Source organism: Grampus griseus, assembly GCF_964374135.1.
Source record: "Grampus griseus genome assembly, chromosome: 5".
In the NCBI taxonomy this organism is placed as follows: domain Eukaryota; kingdom Metazoa; phylum Chordata; class Mammalia; order Artiodactyla; family Delphinidae; genus Grampus; species Grampus griseus.
Genome location: NC_138998.1, coordinates 7,024,906 through 7,050,036, shown reverse-complemented (window position 1 = coordinate 7,050,036; position 25,131 = coordinate 7,024,906). Strand labels below are relative to the sequence as shown.

The following is a 25,131-nucleotide window of genomic DNA, read 5'->3' as shown; positions in this document are numbered from 1 at the left end:
TTTAAGAAATAGTCAAAAGGTGTGCATGTAAGAGTAAGCTGTGACTCTAGAACTCTGATAAATTACGTAACTTTAGAATAGCAGCTCATCCAATTCCCACAGGAAAACTAATTAAAATGTGTAAAATATTTTCTAAGTTTGTGAAAAGGCTAGCTAGTACTGTTTCGATCTCATGCTAATTAGGAGTTTTATGCACTCAGTGTATTCTCTGTGTTTGCCCTTATTTATATCTCCTGGATGACCCCAATAATGACATAGATTAATTTAGCTATTTCTGTTTATGGAGATGCTAAGAAATTTGCTTCACAGCTTCTCATGGTAAACCCTATAAAATTGATTTTAGCACAGACCCATCTGTTGTTGGTTGTGAAATTTAGTTTGCCTTAACATAAGAATTTTGAATTTGAGATAAATAGTGATGGAAGAGTATCTAAAATATGTTTTCAAACATTAATAGTGCTAAAACACTGGAGATCAGCTATTGCTATGGCTATGTGTAGATATGTTCTGGGTTTGCACATTGTGGACTCTGACTTGGTGGTGAGGTTTTGAAGCAGCAAATGGCAATGGTTGTCGGAAAAAGGTGATAAATTCTCCGGTTTTACCTTAACAGGGGTTACTCGATGAAACCTATTAACTTTTTTTTGTCATTTTTTTTACTGAAGTATAGTTGATTTACAGTGTTTCAAGTATATAGCAAAGTGATTCAGTTATACATTTATATATGCATTCTTTTTCAGATTATTTTCCATTATAGGTTATGTACAAAATATTGAGTATAGTTCCCTGTGCTCTACAGTAGGCCTTCTTTATCTATTTTGTATATAATAGTGTGTATATGTTAATCCCAAACCCCTAATTTATCCCTCCTCCCTTTCCCCTTTGGTAACCATAGTTTGTTTTCTGTGTCTGTGAGTCTGTTTCTATTTTGTAAATAAATTCATTTGTATCATTTTTTAGATTCCACATACAAATGATTTCATATGATATTTGTCTTTATCTAATTTACTTCATTTAGTATGATAATCTCTAAGTTCATCCATGTTGCTGCAAATGGCATTATTTCGTTCTTTTTTATGGCTGAGTAATATTCCATTGTGTATATGTACCACATCTTCTTTATCCATTTTTCTGTTGATGGACATTTAGGTTGCTTCCATGTCTTGGCTATTGTAAATAGTACCGCTATAAACATTGGGGTGCATGTATTTTTTTGAGTTAGAGTTTTCATCCTTTCCGGATATATTCCCAGGAGTGGGATAGCTGAACTGTATTGCAACTCTGTTTTTAAAGGAACCTCCCTACTGTTCTCCACAGTGGCTGCACCAATTTACATTCCCACCAACAGTGTAGGAGGGTTCCATTTTCTCCACACCCTCTCCAGCATTTATTATTTGTAGGCTTTTTGATGATAGCCATTCTGACCAGTGTGAGGTAAAACCTCTTTGTAGTTTTGATGTGCATTTCTCTAATAATTAGCAATGTTGAGTATCTTTTCATGTGCCTATTGGCCATCAGTATGTCTTTGGAGAAATGTCTATTTAGGTCTTCTGCCCATTTTTTGATTGGAAACCTATTACAGTTTAAGTGTGTTGGTTACCTCATTTTTTCCCTTAGTGTTCCATTATTTTTATATACTCTGATCAGCATAAAAAATAAAGTCTCCTCCTTCACTCTCCCCACCCTTTAGTAACGAGAGAGATATTTCCCTAGGTTCCTGAGTGTCAGTGGCCTCTGGGTGAAGGTCTTTGAAATGCCACCTCCACTACAGCACAAGAGGTTACACCAAATTTCAGAGAAGGTTCCTGAACAGAGACAAGGGAGCCTGTGAGGAGCACCCACTTTTAGCAGCTTTCCTCCAGTTTTGATGTATTAGATGGTACGTGGGTGATTTATAGTGCTGACCCATAGCTGCTCAGAACCTCAAGCTTCATCACAGTACCCCGAACCCCCCATCAACACACACTCTCTCTACACACCAAGCACCATATTTCAATAGTGTAGTTACAAAACTACGCACTCCAGTCTTGACTCTCGAGTGAAACAAGCACATTTATAGACATAATTAATGGAAAACTTTCCAGAGTGGTCATATACATCAGATAACACCTATATATTAAACATAATTAAATGTAAAAGTTACATGCTAATGGGAGAGTCAACTTGCTCTCACTAGCCTGTGGGGTGTGTATGGGGTGGGAGGGTGGGCAGGTAGGTACTGAGACATATCTCCCTGACCATGACAAAAGAGAAGTGATGTAATGGTTCTCCCTGTCTCTATTCTTTTTCTTTAAATTGAGTTATAATTAACAAACAATATTAGATTAGATTAAGATGTACAACATAGTGATTCAATATTTTTAGATCTTATAAAATGATCACCACAATAAATCCAGTTGCCATCTAGCACCATACAAAGTTGTTACAATATTATTGACTGTATTCCCTATGTGTATGTTACATCCCTGTGACTTATTTATTTTGTAGCCAGTTTTTTTTTTCACTAGTCAGAATTTTTTACCTCTTAATCCCCTTCACCTATTTCATTCCACCCCCCAACCCTCTCCCCTCTGACAATCGCCAGTTTGTTTCTGTTTTGTTTGTTCTTTTGTCTTTTAGATTCCACATATAAGTGAAATCATACAGTACATGATTTTCTCTGTCTGACTTATTTCTCTTAGCATAATACTCTCCAGGTTCATCCATGCTGCTGCAAGTGCCAGGATTTTATTATTTTTATGGCTGAGTAATATTGTGTTGTATAGTATACCACATCTTCTTTATCCATTCATATATCGATGGATACCTAGACTGTTTCCATGTCTTGGTTATAGTAAGTAGTGCTGCAGTGAACATGGGAGTGCATACATCTTTTCAAATTAGTGTTTTCATTTTCTTCAGATAACTACTCAGAATTGGAATTGTTGGATCATATGGTATTTCTATTTTAAGTTTTTTGAGGAACTTCCACACTGCTTTCTGTAGTGGCTACATTAATTTACATTTCCACCAATAGCACACGAGGGTTCTCTTTTCCCAACATCCTTGCCAGCACCTGTTATTTATTGTCCCTTTTGTGATAACCGTACTTAAAGGTGTGAGGTGATAGCTCATTTACATTTCCTTGATGATTAGTGATATTGAGCATCTTTTCATGTGCCTGTTGACCATCTGTATGTCTTCTTCGGAAAAATGTCTATTTAGGTCTTCTGCCCATTTTTTAATTGGGTTATCTGGTTTTTTGATACTGAGTTGTATGAGTTCTTTGTATATTTTGGTATCAACCACTGATTGGATATATCATTTACAAATACCTTCTCCCATTCAGTAGGCTGCCTTTTTGTTTTGTTGGTAGTTTCCTTCCCGTGTAAAAGCTTCGTAGTATGATGTAGTCCCATTTGTTTATTTTTGCTTTTGTTTCCTCTACCTGAGGAGTCATAGCCAAAAAAATATTGCTAAGACCAATGTCAAAGAAGTTCCTGCCTATGTTTTCTTCCAGGAGTTTTATGGTTTCAGGTCTTACATTTAAACCTTTAGTCCATTTTGAGTTTATTTTTGTATATGGCATGAGAAAGTGGTTCAATTTCATTCCTTTACAAGTAGCTGTCCAGTTTCCCCAACACCATTTATCAAAGAGACTTTTTCTGCATTGAATAATCTTGCCTCCTTTGTCATAGATTAACTGACGATATAAGTGTGGGTTTATCTCTCAGCTCTCTCTTCTATGCCATTGAGTTTCGTATCTGTTTTTGTGCCAGTACCATACTCTCTGATTACTAGCTCTGTAGCATAGTTTCAAATTTAGGATCCTGATACCTTCAGATTTGTTCTTCTTTCTCAAAATTACTTTGGTTATTTGTGGTCTTTTGTGGTTCCAAAAAACTTGGGGGATTATTTGTTCTAGTTTTGTGAAAAATGCCATTAGTATTCTGTAGGGATTGCATTGAATGTGCAGATTGCTTTATGTAGTATGAATATTTTAACGATATTGATTCTTCCAATCCATAAGCATGTATAATTTTCCATTTGTTTGTGTCATGTTCAATTTCTTTCCTCAATGTCTTATAGTTTTCAGAATACAGGTCCTTTGCCTCCTTGGTTAAATGTATTCCTAAATATTTTGTTCTCTTTGTTGAAATTATAAATGGGATTGTTTTCTTTATTTCTCTTTCTGATAGTTTGTTATTAATGTGTAGAAACACAATAGATTTCTGGATATTAATTTTGTATCCTGCAACTTCAATTAGTTCTAATAGTTTTTTTGGGAGGGTTCTATATGCAGTATCGTATATCTGTAAATATATGCATACATACTATCATATCATCTGTAAATAGTGACAGTTTTACTTCTTCTTCTTTAATTTGGATGACTTTTTTCTTTTTCTTGCCTAATTGCTATAGCTAGGACTTCCGATACTATGTTGAATAAAAGAGGAGATTGGGGATTCTTATCTTCTTGTTTATTTTAGAGGAAAAGCTTTCAGCTTTTCACCATTGAGTATGATGTTAGCTGTATGTTTGTCATATATGGCCTTTATGATGTTGAGGTGCATTCCCTCTATATCTACTTTTTCTAGAGTTTTTATCATAAGTGCATGTAGAATTTTGTCAAATGTTTTTTTTTCTTTCTGTACCTTGAAGGAGTGGCCTTGTGGGATGTGGGAGCATCCCCTGTGTAGATTGCTTGCACCCATCCTTGCCTCTTTTCTTAAACCCTTACCCACCCTATTTCCTCAAGTCTACAGGAGAAACCTTTTCAAAATATAAATTGGAACATGTCATTCTGTTGCTTAAAGTATTTCAATGGATCCTCATGAACTGTTAATAAAATCCAGACTTCTCACCATAACTTTCAAGATTCTCTGCATTCCAACTCCTGCCTGTCGTTCAAACTTATCTGATACATCAGATATCAACTCGTGTCCAGCATTGCATTCCAGCAAACTGGCCTGCTTTCCCTTCCTTACACATGCCAGGTGCCTGCCTGCCTCTCATGCCTCAGGGCCTTTGCATTGCTATTTTCTCTTTCTCCAGTGCTACTCCCCTGACCTTACCTGACTGCCTGCCCTGGAGTTTGCCTCTCCCAGTTATCCTCTGTCACATCACCTTGTTTATCTTTTTCATAGCGTTTAACAAGATCTCAGTTACTTTAAAATGTATGTTTTCATGTTCATTGTCAGTTTCTCCTGCCAGAATGTCTATTTTATTCAGGCTTTGTCTTGTTCTATATATATCCTCAGTGCCTAAATCAGAGCATGGTGCAGAATCAACATTTAATATATATTTGATACTTGAATGAATAAATGTCAAAAATCTTACTTTGGGACCTGGAACCTATGTGAAATTTTGAGAAAATGAATTAAGTCCTAAAGAGAGCAGCCTATATAGCCAGTAAATGGAGTCTAAAATGAAAAGTTATGGGACTTTAGAATTATATATCTTAGAAGTAACAAAAGCAAAGAGAGTGTCAATAGTAGGATTTGAAAGAACAAATTAAAAGAACAGCTAAATTGCAAAACAGCAATTTTTCAGCTCCCATAAGTTCAGGACAAGAAGGTTTCAAAAGCCATAGGAGGAATTTAAGCTGAAAAATAGGGGGAAAAACCTCTTGCTATGTAGGTAATATAATTTCTCCAAGTGGTTTGGTATAGCAGGTGTTAAGATGGAAAAAAAAAAAAAAAAGATCTACCTTCAAATCCAAGGTAACACATATATTTTCTATAGACATAGATTAACTGTTACAACACTAATACCCCCAGAAAGTAGAGAACTTTTAAACATCAAATAATTCTGAACTGTTATTCACCTCACTTTTATTGCCCAGGGCATGAGGCCACAAATTTTTTGGATGAAGCGAGCACGTGGAAAACTCCAGGGTCTGGTAGAGCAGCTTATCTATGGTTATAAAATATTTGATCAGAATGTAATACACAGGTCTGTTGCCCTAAGTGGTAAACTTAGGTAACTAGGTATAAGGTCTGTAGTATATATGATGGTCAAGCATGTCTCATATTTCTTAATCAGCATTAGCCTCAGTGGAATCTGAATATGAATTTATATTTCTATTTGGGTATGGACCATAAGTCTTTAATATGCAAAGGTGAATCTTTATGTTTTCAGTTTTATGTTTTCAGTTTTATGTTTTCAGAAGGCAGCCCTATCTCCAGTTTTATGTTTTCAGAAGGCAGCCCTATCTCAAATGCAAATGTCATTGGAAAAAGCATCTGATTCCCAGGCCCTATTTGAGTTATGTTCACTTGAACCTCTTGGCACTAGACAATTTCTTCTATAATTAAGCTGTACTGTATCCATGAGGTGCGACTCCTTGCTTCTTCCCTTAGATAAAAACAAACCTGAATGGGTCTTTCAAGTGAAGTCTGTGATTTTCCAATATCTCTTGCTTCCTATGTGACTATATTACAATTTTTTTCAAGATTATAGTGAAAAGAGAGTGATTTCCAAAGGAGGAACTTGGTTTAAATTTAGTCCCCATTTCAGTCTCAAATAAGATTGGGCTGCCTGGAAGCAATTTTCTTGAAAATGATTTACTGAATAGTAATAATTTTAAAAATCATATCTGACAGCCCAGATACTTAGCTCTTCAAGAGTAGCCTGTGTGTAGGTGTGCATCTGCTAACACACTCTTGTGTAATAAGAGAACATAATTAATTCTGCACCTTTCTGAGATAATTGTTCTTAGAAAATTGCATATTGAAGGACTCACATGGCATTTTACCATGTCAGCTTTCCCTGCCATCCCAGGCTCAACAAGTGTTTTGCTGGTTGTGTATTTTAAAATACTCTCCCTTAGGGAGCAAACCCCCTTCCCTGAAGCATCTTGTGGTGAACGGTTTTACCTACCCTACACTTTTATGGTGCTTAAGACAGTGTCAGGTATGCTGGGAAAAGCTCAGTAAGTAATGGCCTGGAAACTTTACCTGCATCCAGTGTATATTTTATGTTCTGAAACACTCATACAGGTGTTTTCCAGTGGATTCAGAAGTTGTGGCAAACATAGTACCTTGAAGGAAGACATCGTGTTTCAGTGTTCTCAGAGCCTAGTATTGTGTTCCTGCTTGTGGCACTGAGTAAATGAAGATTGCTGTTGAATTTCTTGCATATGTCGACCCGTCCTACTTGCTCTGGCTGCAGCACAGTGACCCTCATTTTCCTCTTCTCTTCTTAGTGGTTGCTGTGCTTACTGCTTCATTCCCTCTACTATATCAGTCTTGTCCCCACCTTTTGCCCCTTAAGGAAGATTTTAGGGAGGACTGGATTCTAAGTTTACACTCCCCTCTACCCCTGAAGTTTTGTTTCTCCTGCTTGGGCCCCAGCTTCAGAGAGACGAAGGCTTTATAACTTCCAAATGCTGTAAAGCAAAAGAAAGAGGTTACCCTCACCCCTTCTCAAAAGACAGACTGATTGTTTTTAAAATTTTTATTTTAGGACAGTTAGTGTGGGGCATTGGCAAAAGGGCCAGCCTGAGAAGCCTGGTAAACTTGGGGGCAATTTAGAAGGAGGACATCTACTGTAGGCAACAGAAATCCAACTCAATCGTATACGCCCGTGTAACTTACCACCAGAAACGAGAAATAGAACATGTCCATTCCCCCAGAAAGTTCCATCGTGCCTGCTCCCAGTCAGTCTTCCAACCCCCACTATCTGATTTCTATCGACATAGATTCGTTTTGCCAGTATTTCGGTGTCATAAAAATGGAATCATTCAATATGTACCCTTTTGAAGCTGGCTTCTTTTGCTTAACCTAATGTTTTTGAGATACATCCATGTTGTTGAGTATATCAAAAGTTCTTTTTTATTGCTAAATATTCCATTATATTGATATATGATTTTCAAATCCATTCTCCTGTTGATGGATTCTGTTGTTTCCAGTTTGGGATTCTTATGAATAAGGTTGCTTTAAACATTCTTATCTATGAACTTTTGTGGACATATACTTTCATTTTTCTTGAGTAAATACCTAGGAATGAAACTGCTGGATCCTAGAGAAGTAATTCATCAAGCTGTTCACTTAAGATGTGTGCATTTATTGTACGTTAATTATATCTTCAGAAACTATTGCAAATCAAAACAGAAATGCAGTTTTAAAAACAAATTAAATTATTATTGGTTTAACTCACCTATTTAAGACACTAAATGAACAACAATTTGTATTTTTCATTTCAATAAAGCTTATAAATCCGTGGCAAAAATAATAAACAAAGTGATCTGAAAACTGAAACCAGAATGAAAATCAACCTAAACTCTAAAATGCAAACAAGGCAGCAGGATCACAGAAGCCAAGTGCTGTGGACTGAATGTTTGTGTTCGCCCCGCAAAGTTCATATGTTGAAACCTAACCCTGAATGTGATGGTATTAGGAGGTGGGGGCTCTTGGGGGTGATTAAGTCATGAGGATGGAGCCCCCATGAATGGGATTTGTGCCCTTATGAAATAGACCCTGAGAACTCCCTGAGTCCCCTGCCATGTGAGGACATGGTGAGAGGACACCCATGTATAAACCAGGAAGTGGGCCCTTGCCAGATACAGAATCTTCCAGTGCCTTGATCTTGGACTTCCCAGCCTCCAGAACTGTGAGAAATAAATTTCTGTTGCTTTTGACTGAAAGAAAGAAAGAAAGAAAGAAAGAAAGAAAGAAAGAAAGAAAGAAAGAAAGAAAGAAAGAAAGAAAGAAAGAAAGAAATCCAACTCAAATAGAGAACTAAAAGCAGAGATTTATTATAAGGATTCCAAGTATCTTACATGATTAAATAAAATACACACACACACACACATAACACACACAGACCCACATGCACACCTGCATCTCAGGAATTCTTATAATCAGGCTCTCAAGCTTCGTTTCTTATTCTATTTTCTCTCCATTTCTTCCTTTTCTTTTTCTCTCCATTCTTATTTAGTAGACTTGCCATCTTTCTTTCCTCATCCAAAATAGCAGGAAATGGTGACAGATAGCAGCTTCTCAATTCCAGGGGGCAACAGATTAAGCTTAACTCTCTTAGTTGATTTTACATTCCTGTGGAAAGACTGAGTGGGTTCAGCTTAAGTGCCCACTCAGATTTTATCACTTTGTGTGTGTGTGTGTGTGTGTGTGTGTGTGTGTGTGTGTGGTGAGGGGAGAGGGTCAAGGATGAGGAGAGATCACACTGTGGTAGAAACCACAGTGGTTTCCATGACAACCCAGTCGGCTGAAGAGTTAAGAGACAAGATCCAGAAAAGGGGAGGGGGGTACTCAGAAGTAGTTGGACAAATGAAGCAAAGCTAGTGATTGTGTGTGAATTGTGGGTCATCACGTCACTGTAAGTTGTACAATTATAACTCAGCAACATTTTCTTAGAAACCAAATTCCATTTAAATATATATTAAAGATAAAATCAAGAACACACAAAGATTTAATCATCTCTAAATGGGCTCATGTTTCATCTCCTCTGTATTCTCTTCTGTGTAGCCTTCTGTCAATCAAATAGCAAGAAGCATACCCTGCAAAGAGCTCAGCCACATTTCCATGACATCTGGGGATTTCAGCTTGTGTTTGCAAGTTGAACCGTGAACAGTTTGATTTTTAAGCTCCTTGGAGGGAGATGGGGGTTAGCTGGGTTGGGAAAGTCAGAGGATAAAAAGGCCACCTGCCATCCCATCAACAAGACAAAAAATGTCTTTCATTCTCTACCTCCCTGGTTACTTCTACCCTGCAGAGAACAGCAGATAGCCTGAAATAAAAGGTATCAAATCTACATATGTACACACATGCACACCTCAACCTGTGTGCATTCCTTGAGAATGAAAAACTACCTAGGCTACATCCACCAGGAATTCTCAACCCAGCCCCACTTGGAGGGACCCAGGTCTCCATTCCACACTGCGTTCTCCATGGCTGTTTACGTCTTAGGGGTCCAGAGCTCACCCTCTTCAAGGTCTGTAGGTTGGGATAACAGAGCCCTGCCCTCCTGACAAAGGCTCTGTGAAATAAAGATGATGTTGATGCTGCTGATGCTATCATGGCTCCTAGGAACCAAACTGTATGCGAAGCACTTTACAGACATTAACATTTTTATTCCCACAACAATCGTGGAGATAGGTTGTTAAATTCATGTACTAGACAAGAAGACTAGTTAAGGATAAGATAGGTAAAAACCTGATCCAGCATCCCCCAGCAAGTAAGCAAGGGAAATCAGGAGCTACAATTTCAGTCCCAAACCACCTGACTCCAAAACCCAGCTGAAACGTAGTGTAAGTTTATCCATCAAAACAAAGTTAGAGGGCTTCCCTGGTGGCGCAGTGGTTGAGAGTCCGCCTGCCGATGCAGGGGACGCGGGTTCGTGCCCCGGTCCGGGAAGATCCCATATGCCGCGGAGCGGCTGGGCCTGTGAGCCATGGCCGCTGAGCCTGCGCGTCCGGAGCCCGTGCTCCGCAACGGGAGAGGCCACAACAGTGAGAGGCCCGCGTACCGCAAGGTAGAAATTCTCGCTCTGTCCCTCAATCCTCTGAGCACTAAATGCCAGCTGTATCGTAGGCTAACGGAGCATTCACAGGAAATACGTTTCCATGGGAAAATGAGCTTCACATGCCAAATGTATAAGTAAAACATGAACCACAGAACTTTTTGATAATTCATCAGACAGTAACGCTTTGATTTGTGCCCTTTTTTCTGTAGGTTATACTTTAATGAGAAACTTTTTGAAAAATGAATCATAAGAATTCAACCAAGTTGTAAGTGGAGAACTCAGTTGTATACATGTAACTTCCTTGAGAGCAGGAACTACATTTTATTCATCTTTGTAATCCTTTTCCTCGCGAAATTGCCTGCATGAAGTACATGTTTGATTAATACTTATTGGAATTTAATTCATTCCTTCGTATATATACACATTTCCATATCCATGAAATAATAGAATGTTAGAACTGGAAGGGACCTAGTGTACCATCTGATAAAACTCAGTTTTTCTTTTGATGACAAGTGGCTTAAAGAGAGGGGGAAAAAGAAATTTACTCACATAACTAAAATTCCCATCTTATAGACCTAAATGAGTTAGAATATTCCCTCTGTACAAAGAGGACTTTCATTTTTGGATAAAATCTCCCATCAACCAAATGAAAACATGTGTTTCAAATAAGATTGCATCAAAAGATCAAAATATATCTCATCAGGTTTTAATTTCTCTTGTCAACGGAAGATTTAGCAGCACATCTACTGACAGGGAAAAGATACTAATGGTTACTACGTATGTATTATGAGCAAGGCAATTTGTTTACAATACCTTATTTTATTTAATTTGTCATTTTTGCATCGCCCCTGAGAGTTTGGATTTTCATTTCTACTTTGGAGATGAAGGAACTGGGCATCCAAGTAGCATGCTGCCTGAGATTACAAAATCAATGAAAGAATCAAACAGTATAGGAGCTTCCCTGGTGGCGCAGTGGTTGAGCGTCCGCCTGCCGATGCAGGAGACACGGGTTCGTGCCCCGGTCCAGGAAGATCCCACATGCCACAGAACGGCTGGGCCTGTGAGCCATGGCCGCTGAGCCTGCGCGTCCGGAGCCTGTGCTCCGCAATGGGAGAGGCCACAACAGTGAGAGGCCCGCATACCGCAAAAAAAAAAAAAAAAAAAAAAAAAAGAATCAAACAGTATAAAATCAAGTTAAACTCTGGTATTCTGAATCCCAGCCTAGGACATTTGTCCACTAAAGCACTGTGCCACAAATCAGCACATAATTCTCCTAAAAGGGGATGTTCTCCTTCAGGCATTTTGACTTACAGCAGAAGCTATACTGAATTTCCAGAAAAACATTCACTTTAATCTTCTTAACCCTAATGCTATTACTTGTCATGTCTTATCAAAAACCCACTGTGCCTCAGTATTTTAAGAAAGATTTCTCATTAACAAGAAGACAAGTAAGACAGAAGAACGACTATAGTCCGGCCATTCGATTTCTGCTCTCCACTAATGTTTGTGCTTTTATTTGCTCATAAATCCATCCATTTATTAAAGAACCCTGCGTTCATGGACTAGCTCTAGGAGAATTTCTTCCCGTTCAAGTATGCTTTTCAGTCTGCTATGCATATCATTCTGCTTTATTCTTCTCTTGCTCCATGTTCAAGGGTAAACTTGTAAAATCTCTACTCCATCATCATTTCAAAGGTACAAAATGACATTTCAGTTTCTTTCCAGACTCAGTTTCATCCTTGAAAGAAGTTGGAAGACTTCTTATTAGTTGAATTTTTAAAAATCTTTGGTGTGTGAATATATCACATTTGCCAGCAAATAACACGTACTCAGCACTTCCTGAAAGTACACACATACTTGCACACATTCATATAATTATGCAGAGGGATTGAGAGTATAAGTGAAAGAAGCAATATTGTAAATTTAGAGTTTTGTTCACAATTCTCAATCAGCCTACAAATACTCTTCCTGTGGACAGGTTAGGACTTTTTAAAAACGTAACTTTACTCTGGGTTTTTTTTGTTGTTGTTGTTCAAGAATTTGATCTCCTGGAACTTGTTAGAATAACCTTGAATATTTTACTGCAGTAACTATTTCACCGTTTGGGCTATGCCAGTCTGATCATGTTTCACAGCTCATCCTTGGGGCTGTGCGACATTTCTTCACACTAGCCCCACGGATACATCCCTGTAATCCCCAACCCAGATTCAACTGTTACAGTATGGAGTCAGTGGGTGGTCTGATTAAAGCTGTTGTAAGTGAGCTAAGTCAGTGGAAATTAACTTAAAATTAAAAGCAAATTACAAAATCCCATGGTAAACATCTTTACAGTGCTTTTCTTGTGAAGTTCCCCAACAGGACGGAGACCGCAGAGAGGAAAGCATATGGCGGACACAGTCTGCTTACACATCAGGCAGACCTGGAGGCCTCCGGTTTCCTCAGATTCAAGGCATCCATAAACACACCGTTTAAACCCAGCAATCTGCAATGCCAGAAGAGCGGCAGCTTCGACTAGAGTTAACAGTAGCCAAATAGTTAGAAATATGAAGTAAACAAGATGCCAAGTTAGGGGGAAGATGATAGTGCCTTGAAATTATGAACTGGAAGGCCAGCATGCAGTAATAATAACTCGATGCGGGTGGAGGGACACAGGGAGATGCATTTCTGTCAAATGAATTGGGACTTAAAGGATTTGGTTTCCATGTCACTGAGGAAAATGATTCAGGAAAATTCTGAGATGAACATCTGCAAGTTGCTAGGCTTTTGTGATGTGGTAATCCCACTTATATTTTCCACCCTGAAGATTAAGCAGAGCACATGGTGACCGATCTGTGTCACCGCATTTTGCCAGCATTCATAAATAGCCCCATGTCTGACTAGTGCTAACGAAGTGTATTTATATTCTAGGTTGTACAGTTTACATTTTTCCTTTGAGGCTATTAGTCACCCGTTTTTCTTGATGGTACAGAGTGTTAGCATCATATATGGGAAAATACCAGAATTACCAAAACAGGCTTCTGTCAAAAAGAGTGGTGAATGGTAGGTAATAGAGTCAGTACACATACAAGTTGAGTGGCTTGGAGTAAAGTGGCTTTCCTTCAGTGCTTTCCTCCAGTCCCTCATCTCTGGCCTGGGTGATCTCGAAGAAACTGTATCAGTTGGGTCAGGCTGAATGCTGTAACAAACATCCCCAAGTCTCCGTGATCTGATACAGTATGTAGAATAAGACCTACAGGGCATGTGTCATTCACATCACAATGTACAGGTGGTGGACAGGTGGTGGCTTTTCCCAGGGCAACTCAGGGATCCAGGCTTCCTGTATTTGGTGGCACCATTATCCTTGAGGTCTCAGCATCCTCTGGAACTCAGAGTCCTCCACTGGAGACTTGGTACCTCAACAGCCAACCAGCTGAGAGAGAGAGGATGCAGAGGCTTGTTTGCACCACTCAGAGGCCAGACCTAGATCTCTGCTCACATGCCACTGGCACAGCCAGTTATATGGGTCTACCTAAGTGCAAGCAGTCTGGGAAACCTCATCAAGCTGTGCGTCTACGAGGATGCAACTAGTGAACAACCAACGCGTCCGAGCCACAGGCCCTTCGAGCGTTATTTTTCCATTATTTTTTAACTCCCGTTTAAGAAAGCTTTCAAACACTGAGAAAGGTATGTAACCAAACTAAACTGTGCTTTTGCTCCGTGTGTGTTTTATTTTACTACAATGTTTTTATTTTGCCTTTAAATCAGAATTTGTTCCTCAGAAAAGACAGAATTGGCGCACGTGACATCGCGTAGTATTTTGAGGAAAATGTGAGGAGTGGAAAATGAAGGCAGCTTGCTGGATATAGGAGTAAGCCATCATTTTAAGGAAGCCTGGCATGTAAGAGTATGAATCTACCAAATTCATCGATAAATCAGAGGGTATTCATAACTGTCGACTGAAAAAAAAAAAGCACAACGTGAGAGTTGTGAGTTAAGTTTTATTTGGGGCAAAATGAGGCCTATAGCCCAGGAGACAGCATTTCAGATAGCTCTGAGAAACTGCTCCAGAGAGGTAGGGGGGAAGGTCAGTATAGATGTGATTCTGGTGAAGGGGGAGTACATGCAATCAAGCACATATTTTTTGCAGAAGATTTCTGTTAGTCTCATGAAGGTTACCGCTACTCACGAGGAGTGGACATCACCGTGAAGGATTTTAGTGCTTTTCTAGATACGAGGAGATGCAAGAATTGGGCTCATAAAATTGTCTTCTGAAAATATCTAACTACCTGGAAGACCTGCTCTGCCAGTTTTTCCCAGAGCACCGAGTGCCTCCTTCCCGATCTCCACCCTGGTCTCCCTTCAGGGGATGTTGAAGGTCAGCAGCTGCAGTGGCTCATGATTTGATCCTTGTAGAGGTGGATGACAAGTGCCAATTTATAGGTGACGTACCTTAAAATATTTCTTCGGTTCTTCTAAATAAGTTACCATAAGGTCACTTTAATGGGACATCCCCAAGTAAAAGTCAGTGTTCATTTAGAAATTCTGAGTGAATTAACAAAGGGAAGAGTGAGAGGAGGAACAGAGTCTCAACAACAATAATTTAGGGCCAGTGCCGAGTAGAAGTTACACCTCCTGAGGATCTAATGGAAATTTATGGGGAAAATAGGACTCCCTCTGTGAGACTCCAAATGACCTTATTTTGGAAGCATCTTTATTCCCTAAAGGTGGTGTGCCTTCACAGTCCAACTAAGGCCAGAATTGTTCCTTCAAAGAACCAACATGTCCAATTTCTTGCAACCCCCAAAGAAACAACCTGACAAGCACAGTTTGACGCGGGAGATGGGAAACCTGAAGGGGCAGAATTGGCTTGCACAAATTTGTGTAAATAGCTATGAGAGCCTCATCCTTCCCATAGACTCACTTGTGCATATTCTGCAATCATAGAAATAATTGTCTTAAAACTTGGGGGAGGGAATTCCCTGGTGGTCCAGTGGTTAGGACTCCATGCTTTCACACACGTGGGCCTGGGTTCAACCCCTGGTCGTGGAACTAAGATCCTGCAAGCCACATGGCCAGAAAAAAAAAAAAAAAAGAAAAAGAAAAACTTAGGGGACAAAGTTTGTTCTGAAGAGTATTCTATGTATACGTTTCCTGTGTGTAACAAAAAGAATGATGTCTTTGTACGAATCTATAAGTAACAGTTAGATAGTTCTGTGAATTCAGAAAGACCCCACTATAAGAAGTTCTGCCCATTCTAAATGGATCTGCCTTACTCAGTGTTCACATTTTTATGAAGAGGAGTTCCTCAATGGATATCACTGTGATTTTCCCCCAAATTTGAAATGGTCTCTTTGTGACTAGGTTGCCATGTGATAACTCTTAAAGCTGGTCCACATAATATAATTTCAAGAAAGAGCTCCTTGCCTCCCCTTTCCCCATGAACCTCTCCCCTAAATTCCTCAATGTTTATTTTTTTATAGAACTTTTAAAAATATTTATTTGTTTGGCTGCATCGGGTCTTAGTTGTGGCACGTGGGATCTTCGTTGCCACGTGCAGGATCTTGGTTGTGGCATGCATGTGGGATCTAGTTCCCTGACCAGGGATAGAATCCAGGCCCCCTGCATTGGGAGTGTGGAGTCTTAACCGCTGTGCCACCAGGGAAGTCCCCTCACTGATGATATTTAAAGCTTGAGGAAAAGTCTATCCTCTGATGAAAGCTCAGTCTCAAAATATAAATTTTCATAAGAAAAGAAATCGAAAATGCTCACTACTGTATAACTGGAGGGTGATTTCCCCCACAGGAAGCATGCTCTGGGTGAGAATCTTATTAGAAAAGAGACCCAGAGAAAGGAACGACATTTTTAAAATATGATCAGGCATTTTTTTAATCAATAACAATTTTTGATCTGGGAACTTCCTAGAGCACCACTGGGGGATCAAAATGCCAAACCAGACACATTTTTTCCGAAATTTCAGTGGCTTGGAAGTCCATTGTGAATTCTCACGAAGACTTGTTTTTAGTCTATGTGTAATTAGTCAATATACCTTCCTTATTTTGCTCCACACATCACCTTTGTACAACAAAACCCTAACTTTATTTTTTAAATTAATTTTTATTGGAGGATAGTTGATTTACAATGTTGTGTTAGTTTCAGGTGTACAGCAAAGTGAATCAGTTATACATACACATATATCCACTCTTTTTTAGATTCTTTTCCCATATAGGTCATTACAGGGTATTGAGTAGAGTTCCCTGTGCTATGCAGTAGGTCCTTATTAGTTATCTGTTTTATATATAGTAGTGTGTATGTGTCAATCCCAATCTCCCAATTTATCCCTCCACCACCTTTCCCCTTTGGTAACCATAAGTTTGTTTTCTACACCTATGACTCTTATTTCTGTTTTGTAAATAAATTCATTTTTACCATTTTTTTTAGATTCCACATATAAGTGATATCATACGACGTTTGTCTTTCTCGGTCTAACTCGCTTCACTCAGTATGACAATCTCTAGGTCCATCCATGTTGCTGCAAATGGCATTATTTCGTTCTTTTTTATGGCTGAGTAATATTCCATTGTATATATGTACCACATCTTCTTTATCCATTCATCTGTCAATGGAAATTTAGGTTGCTTCCACATCCTGGCTATTGTAAATAGTGCTGCAAGGAACACTGGGGTGCATGTATTTTTTCGAATCATTATTTTCTCTGGATATATGCCCAGGAGTGGGATTGCTGGATCATATGATAGCTCTAGTTTTGTTTTTTAAGGAACATCCAAACTCTTCTCCATAGTGACTGCACCAATTTACATTCCCACCAACAGGGCAGGAGGAAAACCCTAACTTTAGAATCTTGGCCTCACATCTACTAACTGTGAGACTTTCTTCCTCACCTAGAAATTGTTGAGTGTTTGCTAAAGGTGTGAACGCTGTGATGAACAATATTCATCTTGCTTAAGTTTCAAAGATTTCTTTCATTAAAAAATGAATGCCAAAAAAATGTATGCATTTGGTCATGTAGAAGCTGCCTATGGCCTCACTATTGTGGTCCTCTATAGACCTCTTCTTATTTTCTGAAGCTGAGTGAGCTTGCCCAAGGCACTATGGTTCAAGTACACAAAGTAGTTCATTCCAGTTTGCTGGTTCAAACACTGTCTTCTACAGACAGGGCTGTTCAACTTTTCTGTTACAGTATATAGTTGACAATGGTCTTCCTAGGCAGCAAATCAGGCATTTCGCATTAAGTTTAGAAGTGCCGTCGGGAATTGTGATGCAAAAACTTCTCACTCCAAATTCAGCATCTTTGTTCACCAACCTGGTTTGGAACCAGAGTACTCAGCGTGTATCCTGAAAATCTTATGAAACCAGCTATTGTGTTTCCTTACAACTACATAGTAGCGGGTTTTACAGGCTAACCAGGAGCCATTGTACCCTAATCAGAAGCTGGTCATTGGGGGGGGGGGGCTCCACATAATGAGTTTAAACTGTGTAAATTCTTCTAGCACTGATTACCCTGCTGAACTCCCAAATCACTGATTTGGTGCATAGCTCCTTAAGCCTGAAATCTTTAAAAGTGTGTGTCATTGCTGAGAGATTTCTAGTTAGTTTTCTTCACACAATAGTGTGTATTTCCTTCCCTTTTCTTTCTAGGATAATATGAACTACATATTCGTAAATAACTCTCTCCCTCAAAATCATCCCATGTTTCCAAGTTTTTACATAAATATTAAGGGACTCCTTTGGGTTTTCTTTTAATTCCAAAGTCTTGTAATTCATACATTTGAATTCAAAGAAAGGAAGTTAAAATTGTGTTTAGAAGGGCTGTCATCCCATGCCGCAAAAACATACATACTTTTCTTTGCACAGTAGTGGGTGGAATACTTTATAAAAATTAATAGCTTGACATTCTATTCGTTTCTCTCTCAACCCAATTATCTGCTTCACTTGAGTAAAATGATGCATTTTCAAATTTTCCACAGGTATGAATATAGTCAATAAGACATTGACAACATATACAATTTGGGGGAAACTTGTGTTTAAGAAGTTTAGTGGCCTCCTTGTTAAGAAGTGCTGTACATGTGTGTATATAATATATATATATATATATATATATATATATGTTAGTTTTTAAGTTGGACAAACCCATCTGTGTGAATGTTTAGCTCTGCATCACCTAGCTAATAATGCCCTATTCCTCACCAGCTCAATTCAAAGAAAAGTTTTCTTCATAACCAACGTATCAATAATAATACAATTACCACTTATTAACAGGAATTAGCTTTATACCAGACACTGGACCAAATGCTTTCCAAATGCAACAATGTGAGAACTTTTTTCACCATAACTCTAGGTGAGAATTCCTTGTGGATCATTAAGTTGAAGTGATAAGAGATGTACACTTCCCAGCAGGCTCCAAATGCCTTCTTTCCCTGGAGAAACGAGAGGCCTGGAAAGCATGGCACCACCTAGTGGCCACCTCTGGCAGGAGTGCCGGACACGATGGCCAGAGGGAAGCAGAAGAGAACAGAAGGGACGGGGGGGAGAGTTTCAGTGAGAGAATTTGGAGAGGCACCATTGGTATCACGAATGGAATAGAAAAGGAGGGGGCATTTTACAAAAGTCTTCCTGTGGTGTATCACCGTATTGCCTCTAAGGTTCTTGAAAGATATGGACCAAAAGATTAGAATTATTTTTTTAATTACTTTTGGTTGCTGTACTACATTTCTCTTAATGTGACACTACATCAGATGTGGCTAGTCTGGTCTCCAAGATTGGTTCAGTTTACAGGTACGTATTTCATGTAATCCTTACAAGTTTAGTTATTAGCATCATTTTTGAGAGAAAGAGTGAGACATAAAATTCATTTGTGTTAAGCCATTGAAATTTAGCACATTATTTGTAACCTAAGCATTACTTATTCTATTACAATTAATATGCTTCCCAAGGTTACATAGCGAATAAGTGACAAGACTAGGGCAATTCCAGCTCTTAACCCCCCTGCTATACTACCTCCTAAATGGATCCCATTCCCCACACACAGACCTTTCATCAGTGAAGAGTTTTTGTGCTGCTTCCTACACTGTAGGAGCTGATTCTCTAGCTCCGGACATCAGTAAGCACTAAATTCAAGACTCACTTACTTGACATATTTCCCACACCAGGAGCAATAGCAATTACCCAGGGGAAGAGAATTCTCCAAGTCTTAATAGTTTGTCTTGACCTCAAGGCCCCGGGTGAAATTGGGAAATGTCAAAATCATTAGTCTTTTCATTAAAATCTCATTTCTGTTTCTAAATTACAGAACAAGCAAAGAAAACATAATAGAAACTGTATTACCCACTTAGGGATTCAGACCAGCCTCTAAAATCTCTTCTTTAGATTAGGTGGTGGTGACCTCTCAGACATGTTAAGTTGAAGATGAATGCTCCCTATTCAAAGCCTATCCTTTCTCCAGAGGTATCTAAGTCCTCCCATCTGCCACCTGCCATGGGTGTCATTCACTGCTTGTTGGCCCCTCCGCTCGAGTCTGCAAGAGAAAGAAGCAGATGAGGAAATTAGACCTGCAGATTTGACAATTATTTATGATTTTTGTAAGAGTGGACATTTTAACTATGAGAATTATGGGGTTATTTGCAAGTACCCTTCATTCATATTCTCTTTATCCCAAACAACCACCACTGCTGGTAATATTGCTGTCCCGTGAACAAGATAAAATCCGTGATAATCCCTGTTTCTGAACGGGGACGCACGCTCCTTCAATCTGCTCTGTGACTTAATCAGTGTGGCATTATTAACAAGGCAGAGAATGTCATGAATCAGTCGGAGAGAAGAGCCTTGTAATTCACATCTCATCTCCCGATTGAGCAATCAGCTGCAGATAACATTCTCACCAGGGCACTTTCGTGCCTTATGAGATTCCATAGTTGAGAGGTCATTTGCAGACCACACAGGGGCTTATAAGTCCTACCTGTGGGCCAAGTGGACAATGGAAATAGATTTCCTACCTTCCTTGGGCCACTGGCCCCCTGGGTTACTGTTAGGAGTCCTGGGTCTTTGTGGTGGGTTCCACTCACCTTTGCTTCCTTCCTGCCTCACAGTGGTCAATTTCTTAGTGGTTCGGCCTCTTGAAAAGAGCTTGAGAGTAAGGAGAAGTTGTTGGTAATGCCTCATCGCTGCTGAGAAACCACTCACGTTCCTTCTAGAGGTGGCCTTTTAGCCTCCCGTGAAAGGCGGGGCCTCACACCCCGCCATCTCTCAGAACGCAGAGGGATTTTAATGGGTGGAGGGAATAGATAAAAGAAATCAAAGAGCTCCCTTCCCAACTAAAAGAATTCATAAAAATTCTAATATCAGGGAAGATTAAGCTGGGACGAAGTGAGAGAGTGGCATGGACATATATACACTACCAAACATGAAATAGATAGCTAGTGGGAAGCAGCCGCATAGCACAGGGAGATCAGCTTGGTGCTTTATGACCACCCAGTGGGATGGGATAGGGAGAGTGGGAGGGAGGGAGATGCAAGAGGGAAGAGATATGGGGATATATGTATACGTATAGCTGATTCACTGTGTTATAAAGCAGAAGCTAACCATTGTAAAGCAATTATACCCCAATAAAAATATTAAAGAAAAATTCTAATATCAGGATAATTTACTATCGGGAAATTTAAGAACTTAAGGGGAAAAATGAGTTGAATGGCCAAGATCAGGTATGAGCCTATGAAAGCGCCTATAAAAGGGTCTTCATTCAATAAAAGAGACAACATTCAAGAACGCAACGGCACGTGTCACATCTAAAATGACTTAATTTTAGTATATTTGATTTCCATTTGCAATTCAAGCTCAATAGTAAAACTTGGGACCTTCTTTACACAGTTAAAAAAATTGTGGATTTGTTTTGCTTTTTTTGGCAGCAAATTATATGAGGACTAAGAGACCATTTTTTCTCTGGTCCTCGATACCAGTGAGCAGTATTTTTCCAATTTAAGAGTCCTGTCTCACGAACTTATGGTTACCAGGGTAGAAGGGGGGGGGGATAGTTAGGGATTATGGGATTGACATGTACACAGTGCTGTATTTAAAATAGATAACCAACAAGGATCTACTGTATAGCACAGGGAACTCTGCTCAATATTATGTAACAACCTAAATAGGAAAAGAATTTGAAAAAGAATAGATACATGTATATGTATAACTGAATCACTTGCTGTACACCTGAAACTAACATCACATTGTTAATCACCTGTACTCCAATATAAGATTAAAAGTTTTTTTAAAAAAAAAGAAATAGTAGGGTATAACATGTTATTGAGAGATGTAAAGTCTCAGCCAAAAGCAATACAATTAAGAACATTAAATCTAAAAAACAAACCAAAAAAAGTCCTCTCTCTCAAGTTCCCACTGGACTCACAGAGTGATAGAGTAATGTAGGTGGTTAGGATGGGGGAAAAGGAGAAGAACAGCTACACAAAAACTTTTAAAACCAATGCACCAGAGCTGAGAATGTTTCTTTCCCAGTCTTCAAGGTTATGACGCCTTACTTCTGGTCATAACTTTGTGCCAGGCGGTGTCCTCAGCCCTTCTGCCCGCACTGGGCTTCTTCCATCCTGATGGAATGAAGGGCACAATCCCAAGATGTGAACGGGTTGACCCTTGCCCTTCTTGATCTCTCTCAAAACTTTATTGCAGCGACCTCATTTCCTGCTCTTGTGTCTGACTTACTTCCCTTTTATCTTCCCAACCTCTATGACTTCAGTCTTTCTTTTTTTCCTAATTATTCCCATTAGAGATCACCAACAGTTCTTCTTATTATCTAAAAGGTATAAAAACTCCGTGTAGGAGGGATTCAAAATGGGAAAGCTGCCTTCCTCAAAACTTTCAAAACCGTTGAGTCTTCTAGTGGCTGGAACAATAAATATTTTCTATCCAAAGGCTGTATCCATGTTTCTCCCCTCTGGGGAAAGAATGCCTAGAATTCATCCGATTTCCTGAAAGATCTGTGACTCAGAAAAGGTTTACAAAGTGTTTGGGTAACTTAGCCTCATGAGTTTGGGGGGTCGGATTTGTGACAACCATCAAACCAGATTAAATGCCATAGTATGTCAGGCATTTTTTCTTTCAGCCCAAGAAACAGCATTAACCATTGGAAGAGGTATCTGAGAAAACTCATGATTCTATGGAAGGTACACTGAGAGTCAGGAGGCACGGCTTCTGGGGAAAAAGTTTTGCCACTAACTTGTTGCATGAATTGGGCAAGTCATCTCATCTTCCATGGGCCACTGTTTCCACATCTCCAGTTAGGGAGTTAGACTAACTCAGTGGTTTCAAACCTGACTTGGAGACCTGAGACCCACACCCATCACCAACTGAAAGAGATTCATTGGAACTGGTACTCTGTAACCTGATTTTTTAAAGGAACACTTCTCAAAGCATCCTATTGTCTGCCAGGTGTACAAACCATTGTAGCAGAGACTCTTTAGGGTCACTTCTAGCTTGAAAATACTGGGTTTCCATTAAACTAATATTCTCTACACTTGGCAGAATCTGGATTAGCCTGAAGTATCAGTCAACAGAATGCATCTATCAGAGTATTCTTTTTAAAATACATGTGATATAATGGACTTCCTCAGAACATAGGCACTGAAAATGCTTGCCTACAAATGTGGCTAAGCAGAAAATGTTTTATATTTTATCAATCTTCTTGACTCAGTATTTAAGTTCTATAATGTCTAAAACTAAAGGCACCTGGAAAATTACTGACTGATGGCGGTGCAAAAGTTGTGAATATCAAGTAAAAACCTGTGGTTTTGAAGGGGAATGGCAGAGGGGTGTTTCGCTTCAGAGATGAAAAGAGTAATTTCATTCTACCTTAACAGCATGCACCAACCTTTTCAGAACAGCTAGGGTTTTGGGGTTGCATCAGAAAGGAAAACATCACCAAGTTTGTTATTCTCCTGCAAGAGGGGGAAAATATCTTAATACATATATTTATAAATGTTAAGGAAACCACATGAAAGCCGAAAATTTATTTCACTAACATACATAAGCTCACAACAATGAACAGACACAGAAAATAGCAGTATATACAGAATTCGACTACTTACAATACATTACAATAGATAACAGGGCATTTCATAAACAATTCAGTACTGGATTGAAATCCTTCCAAGGATGGTTAATTCTATTTAGCAGAACTATAACAAATCCATTCCTATCAGGGTGAGAGAGGGCTTTCACTGTTGCTGTTGAGTACTTTAAAAATATTTGCCTCTTATAAGTGAAATGAGCCACAGCGTCTGCTAAGTGAACTTATTCCATGTAGGCTGAGTGTTATTAAATCTGAGTTTTCTGTGATTTTAAAAAAATTTTTTAATAAAATAAAACACATGTGATTAATACCATATGTGAATTAAATGATTTATTCAGAGAGCCTATCACCGTAGTGCTGGCTACATAATGGACACTCACCTCATAGGATTTGTAATGAAAATGACTGGATGTCATGGCTGGAGAGCATTTACCAGGGGGCTGATCACAGTGAATACTTAGTGAATTGACAGCTGATAGGACGATAATAACAATGACGTTGGTTATAAGATCTCACTACTCAAAGTGTACCCCATGGGCCAGCAAGGTCCGTATTACCTGGGAGGTCATTGGAATGCGGAGTCTCAGGCTCCACCCGGACCTCCTGAATCAGAACCTGCAAGTTTGAGAAGCACTGATACAGAAAAACATTCTTGGAGTTCAGCAACTCCACAGAACTCATATTAGTAGTAAACCATGGGGGTTGGGAGTCACACCCAAATCAGCAAGTGCTGAGGCCAGTGCCTTTCTCTTATCCCTTAGACAGCATCTCTGACCTGGAGATGTTCAGGCTTCCTGAATCCCAGGGCAATTCTTTCTTTCATCCAAGCTGTAACTGAAAAGCTTTTCAAAAACCCATTTTTTATGTCTACCACAGTAGCAACGACATTGTAATTTTGTTTTATTTTCCACATTTTTAATTATTCAGCTGTTTTACTTGTCACCATTTAGGGAATTATTGCAAAACGTATGTCTTCAGTGCTACTGATCAATGTATATTTAGGCAACTAAACAGATGTAGAATGGGTTGACTGCTTTGATAAAATTAAACATTGATGAAACGTATATTTGCACAGCAGTAATGATGCTGGCATTTGTATAAATAATAGCAGATCTATTTCCCTAATTATCTAGAAAAAAAAACAGTCGGGGCGGGAGGTTGACAGAATTACCAAATATGTCTCACTTACTAGGCAGGTCACTTTCAAGTGCAAGTTTTTTTTTTCATGGGAATAAAATTATGTTAATTTATAACATCTATTACCACTTTAAAATGAGAAAAGTATATTTGAGCAAAAAACAGTGTGATGAGACCTGAAGCATATTTCCCAGATATGTTATAATTTCCAGAGCTTGTTTGTACGTCCTGGAAGGTGCATGTTTTTTAAGGTACTCCTCCACGGTACCATAGTTTGATTTTAGGCAAGATGTGTTTTGAACTTAAGTGATTCTATGTTACACATTTGTTTTTCACATTTCACCATCTCTGAAATTGGGGTCAATCTCATAACTGATGGCATGTCACAATTTGATTGACAGAATTTTTTTTCTTTTTTACAATCAATTGGATCTTAAAATCACTTAAATTGAAAATTA

General features: G+C 39.0%; 1 protein-coding gene across 1 annotated transcript in view; it reads left to right on the top strand.

The window, feature by feature from the left end:
• The window catches only part of KCNH8 (potassium voltage-gated channel subfamily H member 8), a gene marked incomplete at both ends in the record, with an annotated part of 386,090 nt that overhangs the window by 320,897 nt on the left and 40,062 nt on the right, over nucleotides 1–25,131 (top strand). The window lies entirely within an intron of this gene.